The following is a 7,419-nucleotide window of genomic DNA, read 5'->3' on the forward strand; positions in this document are numbered from 1 at the left end:
TGGGACCAAATACCTAGAAATGGAAGGGTTGGGTCTTAGGGTAAGGATATAGTTACGTTTTTAAAAGAAGTTAAACTTTTCATTTGGAGAAAATTGTAGAGTCCCGTGCAGTTGTAAGAAGTAACATCTTTACTCAATTTCCTCCAGCGGTGACATTTTGCAAAACGATAGTACAGTATCACAACCAGGATATTCACAGTGCTATAATGCACTGATTTTGTTCAAATTTTCCCACTGGAATGATATGATATGTCACTTTGGGGATTGACGACTTTTCTCACTCAGCAGAACTTCCTTGAGATTCATCTAAGTCGTGCGTTTCTTTTTATTGCTGCCTCGTACTCCACGGTATGGGAGTACTGCTGTTTGTTGAACCATTCACCTGCTGAGGGACATTTTGGACCTTTCTGGTTTTGTCTATTATGAATTCAGCTGTTATGAAAATTTTGGTATAGGCTCTGGTACACATCCGAGTTCTCAGTTTCCAGGGATTAGTGCCCAGGGGTGCAATGACTGGGTTGTTTGGTAGCTGTATGCCTAGAAACTGCCACGCTGTTTCCCAGAATGGCTGTACCTTTTTCCATTCGGGGGCCCCCCCCCAGCAACGTGTAAGTCACCCACGTTCTCCGTATTCCAGTCAGCTTTTCGGGATTGATGTTATTTTTTTTCTTTTTGCTCTTCTGAGAGGTGTGTGGGGATTTCTCACTGTGGTTTTAAATTGCGTTTCTCTGGTGGCTGATGCCTTTGAACCTCTTACCATTGCGGATTTGCTATTTCTGTATCCTCTCCAGTGAAAAAAATGTCTGTTCGTGTCTTTTGTCATTTTCTTATTAGATTGCTTTCTTAATCTTGAGTTTTAAAAGATTTTAAACATTTTTTAATGTTTATTTATTTTTGAGAGAGAGTGAGAGAGAGCAGGAGAGGGGCAGAGGGAGAGGGAGACCCAGAATCCGAAGCAGGCTCCAGGCTCCGAGCTGTCAGCGCTGAGCCCGACGCGGGGCTCGAACCCGCGAACAGTGAGATTGTGACCTCAGCCAAAGTCAGATGCTTAACCGACTGAGCCACCCAGGCATCCCAAGATGTTTTTTAAAATTATGTATTCTAGATTGCAGTCCTTTGTCAGATATGGGATTTGCAAATATTTTCTCCCAGTCTCTAGCTTAGTTTTTCATCTTCTTAATGTATATTTAACTTTGTAAGTAAGAGCCAAACCAGTTCCCAAAATGGCGGGACCATTTAGCATTCCTACCAACAGAATACTAGAGTTCCAGTTACCCTATATCTTCACCAGTGTCTGGGATAGTCAATCTCTTTCATTGCAGATATTGTGTTGAACATGTAGTGCGACATATCAGCAAGCACTGTTTTAATTTGCTTTTCTCTCATGGCTAGTGACGTTGAACGCCTTTTCATGGGTTCCTTCGCTATCTGTGCATCTTCTTTGGTCAACTGTTTGCCTAAGTATTTTGCCCATTTTTATTGGGTTGTTTGTCTCCTGTTGGGTTGTTTGTTGTGAGAGTCCTTTAGATAGCTTGGTATAAATCATTGATTGGATGCGTTTCACAAATATTTTCTCCTCCTCTGTGGCTAGGAGGGCTGTGTCTGGAGAAACATCTTTTCTCTAGAAGAACTAGATTTCATCTTTCTTCCTCAGGACAAAAAGCAAATTTTTTTTCATTTGGCTGGAAGCAAGACTTGGGAGGTTAAAATGATTAGTGTGGCAAGTGGTGGAAGAAATTTCTTTCCATGTTACTGGACTATCAAAGAAAGGAAGCAAGGACAAGCCAAAGATGGGTGAATGTTTCTGAAATACTCCCTGATTTTAGTTAATTAGTTATTTAGTATTTCACCAATCAGTTATTTTTCATGCTTTTGGCTGTATTATCACTGAATAGCTGCTGTTATTTGGATTTGGCTTTATTGATGAGTGAGATCTCACATATTTTTAGTGGATGGACCATCTGTGGTTTTTTTTCTCAGAAATGCCTATTCATCTCCATTCATATTTTTCCGTGGGATGGTTTGTGTTTTGCTGTTGTTGAAGTTGGTGCGTCTGACCTGTTTGTTAATTCATATTTGTATATATGTTTGCATATGACTTGCAAATATTTTTTCGGGCCAGTTTGATGTTTTGTGGGTGGTTTTTTTTCACATAGGAGGTAAACATTTTATTTTATTTTTTAAAATATTTTTTAGGGGCGCCTGGGTGGCTCAGTCGGTTGAGCGTCCGACTTCAGCTCAGGTCACCATCTGGCAGTCCGTGAGTTCGAGCCCCGCGTCAGGCTCTGGGCTGATGGCTCAGAGCCTGGAGCCTGCTTCCGTTTCTGTGTCTCCCTCTCTCTCTGCCCCTCCCCCGTTCATGCTCTGTCTCAAAAATAAATAAATGTTAAAAGAAATTTAATTAAATATTTTTTAAACGTTTATTTTATTTTTGTGAGAGAGAGAGAGAGAGACAGAGCGTGGGCAGGGGAGATGCCGAGAGAGAGGGAGACACAGAAACGGAAGCAGGCTCCAGGCTCTGAGCTCTCCGCACAGAGCCCAATGCGAGGCTCGAACTCGCAGACCGAGAGATCGTGACCTGAGCTGAAGTCGGACGCTCAACCGACTGAGCCACCCAGGTGCCCCAAGAGTTAGACATTTCATAAGCAGGGTTGTAAACGGCGAGAAATGGAGGTAAAGCTCCAGAGACATGACAGGAATCTCTCCTTTTCTTTGGTACTGGTGGCTCACTGGGATGAGAAGAGGCTCTGTTTTGTAGGGAGAAGGATCAGGTGCCATCTGGGCTTGTTCAGAACAGATTTATGGCAAGAAAGTGGACCTGCTGGTTACAGAGCCCTGGGTTCTAATCCCCATGCTGCTAACACCCAGCAACCTGACATTGGATAAGGCAGCCATTCCCTCGGGGCCTCCACTGTGACAGCGCTAAAAGAAAGGATTTGGTCCAGATGGTTTCTAGTGTCTCTTCCCATTTCAATACTATTTGCAATTGGCCTGTGTCATCATCTCATTGACACGAATCTGCTGCTGGGTTTCTTCAGACAGAACCAAACACCCACCCCAGGCGGGTCAGCCCAGAAGCTGGGGATCTATCACTCCATTTGCAGCTTTCTCTCTGGTCAGCGGTCTTGTCGGTTCCGTTTAATGGCCTTGGCTCAAAATACACAGCTTGCGGGGAAGGGACAGGAAATTGCACAAAACCCTCAGATGATCCTGGGTGTCTGGGGTTGGCAGAAAGGCAGAAAAGCCAGAGCTTGGCTCTTGGAGCCCGATGGGCTTGGCTCTGATCCTAGCTCCGTCCCTCACCAGCTGCAGGGCTTTGCATGGGCTTCTGAAGCTCGCTGGGTGTCTGTTTCCTTTTCTGCAGAATTCTGTTGTCTGCCTTTCTCCTGGATTATTGTGACGATCGATACCAAACAAACACACACTCTTCCGCCTGTTATAATAATGAAAACTCAGTGACGATGGGCACGCTATGCATTCATAGATGCTTTTGTTTTTACATTTTAGTTTTAGGTTGATTTATTTTGAGAGAGAGAGCAAGCGCATGAGCAGAGGAGAGGCGGAGACAGAGAAGGAGAGAGAGAGAGACTATCCCAGGCAGGCGCTGCACTGTCAGAGTAAGAGCCCTATGTAGGGCTTGAACACACAAACTGTGAGATTATGAGTTGAGCTGAAATCAAGACCCAGACGCTTAGCCGACTGAGCCACCAAGCACTTGTTGATTAAAGGGATATACAATGTGGGAGCAGAAATGAACACTCCCGTTTATCGTTCGTGGGGTTTATTGTTTCAAATAGTATCTTGTTTTTAGAGGCCAACCTCGCACTATTTATCAAGAGCTTTAAAATTGGCAAGTCCTTTGGGACACCTGGGTGGCTCAGTTGGTTGAGCGTCCGACTCTTGATTTCGGCTGAGGTCACGATCCCAGGGTCGTGGGATCAAGCCCCGTGTTGGGCTCCACGCCGCCTAAGATTCTCTCTCTCTCCCCCACTCACTCTCTCTTTAAAAAAAAAAAAAAATTGCAAGTCTTTTAATCTGGCAATTCTAGTTGTAGGATTTTTTTTTTTTTTGTAAGAAAATTATCCAAGTGAAGACTATGTAGGGATATTTGGTGCCACAGTGTTTATAACAGTGAAAAAACCCGACAATACTCTAGATGCACAATAATGGGGGACTGGGTTCACCCCCAGTGGATACACGTAGCCATGCAAATGGTGTGCCAGCAGAACATTTGGTTTTGAAAACAGGCCCCCGTGCCTGTGATGAAGGCTGGCCAGATGCTTGCTAGTTCTGTGGACCTTGGCAAGTTTACTTGAAGTTCGTAAAACATTAATTTTTCCATGTGCAAAGTTGTTATCATGATGCCAATCCCATCGGGTCAGAAACAAACTTGACAAATGCTTAGGACAGCGGCTGGTGGGCCGCCGGGGCCCCCGAAATGGCAAGAATGAGCAATTCACATGAAAAGTTGGAAGACAGCAGGTGAAATAATGTAAGCTAAAAACCCGTAGGATCACATTTTTGTGAGCAATAAATGCATCTCTAGGTGGAATGGCATAGAAAAAGTTTGGAAAGACACAGGCAAACCCGTTGATTGTAGTGTTTCGGGGGGGTGCCGTGGACGGGTTTTAGGTTTCTTTTCGTTCATGTGCTTTGTTCTATTTTCTGCTGTGTAATACGATCATTTCTGCAAAAGACACATTCGAATGTGTATATGTATGTGTATATACATATACATATTACGTAATTTCTAGAGTATCTGGGAAAGAAGTTTTGTACTGTTTGGTACAATTTGATGCTTTAAAAAAAAGAGATGACCTGATGGGCAGCTTTATTTAGTCTGATCAAGGTTTATCAGATAAGAGTCCGCTCCATCCATTTTGGATGACCTTACATTATAGTCCCATCAAGGGACTTTGGATACTAACTCATTGGGTGTAGTTAAGAGTGTAGCATCGGGGTCTCCACCTGTAGTGTTCCTTGGGAGGTCTATAATGGCAATAACAATAACTAACATTTATTGAGCACTTACTGTCTGCAGGCGTATGCTAAGCACTTTCCATGGGCCGTCCAGCCATAACAACCCTGTAATATGGAGCTCTTTTTACCTGTATTATATGGGCTAGGCAGTGGAACTATGGATTATCTTTTAGTTTATTTTTATTTTAGAGAGGGAGGGAGAGAGTGTGAGTGGAGGAGAGGGGCAGAGGGAGAGAGAGCGAGAGAGAGAGAGAGAGAGAGAATCTCAAGGGAGAATCTCACTTAGTGTGGAGCCTGGTGTGGGCCTTGATCCCACGACCCTGGGATCATGACCCGAGCGGAAATCAAGAGTCGGATGCTCAACCAACTGAGCCACCCCGGTGCCCTTGGAACCACGGATGATCTTAACATAAGTTAAAATATGTTTAGCATAGTATTTTCAACATAGGTTTAAAAAAAATGCCCACGCTTTCATGGCATTTCACCTTTCTAGGTGCTATGACCAGGAACTGCGATATTCAAATGTATTGCCTCCCAGCTAGAGAATTCTGACCAACGAGACACCTTGACAACACCCAAGGACCCTCATTAGTCAACGATATCTTGTGCAAGCTTCTTCACCAACAAAATGGCGATATTAACAGGGCTCGTTGTGAGGAACCCATGAACTCGTGCACAAAAGGCACTTATCCTGGTACCCGGATGGAGTAGTATCTGCAGACGATTTGTTCCGGCACCGTTACCCACCAAGCTCTATCGGCAGAACCCCTCCCAGCAGGGATCCAAGGGAGCACCCCAAGAAACCAGGGTCCTTCCTTGCACTCTTTGTGCTATCACTTCCTAGATGTTCTGATGATATCAAACAACGAAAACGCAAACTCTGGTTGCTTGTGGTCCTTTCACATTCTTCTTTCTCAGCTGCCGTCTGCCGTACATTTCAGAGTTACAATTTTTCCCCCCTGCCCTGGGGATGCGTGACGGTATTATTAACTCTAGTCCCCTGGCACCACACGCAGTGACAGATTTTTTTTCCTCCCCCAGACATTTTCGTTGGCAAATTCAAGCTGCAAAAGGAAGGGTCTTGCTCTCCCAGAAAACGGAATTGTGATGGGGATGAGCCCTCACCGGATGGCAGGTCTCCAGCTACACGATCCCGTCCGTAAGGCAGGTGTGTTATTTAGGAGTTACCTAGAGATTACGCAGCCGTGTTCGACACAGTGAATCATACCTTCTGGCTCTGGGTCACACGGGCGTTGCCACATGCTGTGTAAACATTAGCCTCCGTCCAGTTTCCTAGTCTGCCAGTGGGAAGAAATATTAAGCTTCGTAACAAGAAAATTATATGTTAAAAGCCAGTGGAAATAAGTTATGGCCAAAGTGAAAGGGCAGTAGTCACAGAAACATCCAGGACTCACAAGTGTGTGGATTAATTATCCTAATGTGAATACTCCCAGTGTTTTCAGGGTTTCATTCAATTTTTTTCCTCGTCGGATGGAAACCTTGGTGGCATTGTTTCTACTTCTTTGAGGATGGGAGCCCAGGATGGGGGTCCTCCCTGTTGGGGGGGGTGGGAATCTAGGTTTTCCACTTCTCCCCAAAGAAGAAGGTGGGTCAGGGGGGCAAAGGGTAAGAAAGACCAGCTAACGTTAACCGAGCACTTATCACATGTTAGACACTGTTCTGAGTCTGAGAACTTTATGGTTTGTGGTACATGCTTTTATTAGTCTGATGTCACAGATGGCAAGGGTAAGGTATGAAGGAGAGTTTGCACACATGAGAGTCTGTGGCGGGGCCAGAATTTAAACATATGTGATCTGACTCTAAAACCTGGCTCTCTACCTGTATGATTTGTTCTGCCCCTTCAGTTGCACCCCTACCATTTTAAGCTATAATCTGCCCATCATGACTTGTGGATTCCCTGTCGGTGAATTCATCTACTCGCCAGTACTCATCGCTGTCCTGGTCCTTCTCAGACACGTGCATGCACAACAGGGGTGCCTGGGTGGCTCAGTCGGGTGTCCAGCTTTGGCTCAGGTCATGATCTCACGGTTTGTGGGTTCGAACCCCGCGTCGGGCTCCGTGCTGACAGCTCAGAGCCTGGAGCCTGCTTCACGTTCTGTGTCTCCCTCTCTCTCTCTGCCCCTCCCCCGCTCGTGCTCTGTCTCAAAATAAATAAATGTTAAAAAAAACTAAAAGAAAAAAAAAAGAAAACCCCACAAGGTGGCAAAAACACGTGAGGTGGCCGAAGCGAGCACAGGGTCACCTCCGCCTTCCTGCTCTGGATCGCCATGAGGCAAGCAAGCGTCCTTTCCCTGGTATATTTAGTGCCATATTTTTCACATGTTTGCGTTTTTTAATTAAAAAAAATTTTTTTTATTGGTGATTTTGTTGCTGGAAGTGGCTTCCAGAGGGAGTGCTGAAATGCTGTTTGGTGTTCCC

The sequence above is a fragment of the Herpailurus yagouaroundi genome, unplaced genomic scaffold (genome assembly GCF_014898765.1).
Source record: "Herpailurus yagouaroundi ecotype Mexico unplaced genomic scaffold, PumYag 208, whole genome shotgun sequence".
In the NCBI taxonomy this organism is placed as follows: domain Eukaryota; kingdom Metazoa; phylum Chordata; class Mammalia; order Carnivora; family Felidae; genus Herpailurus; species Herpailurus yagouaroundi.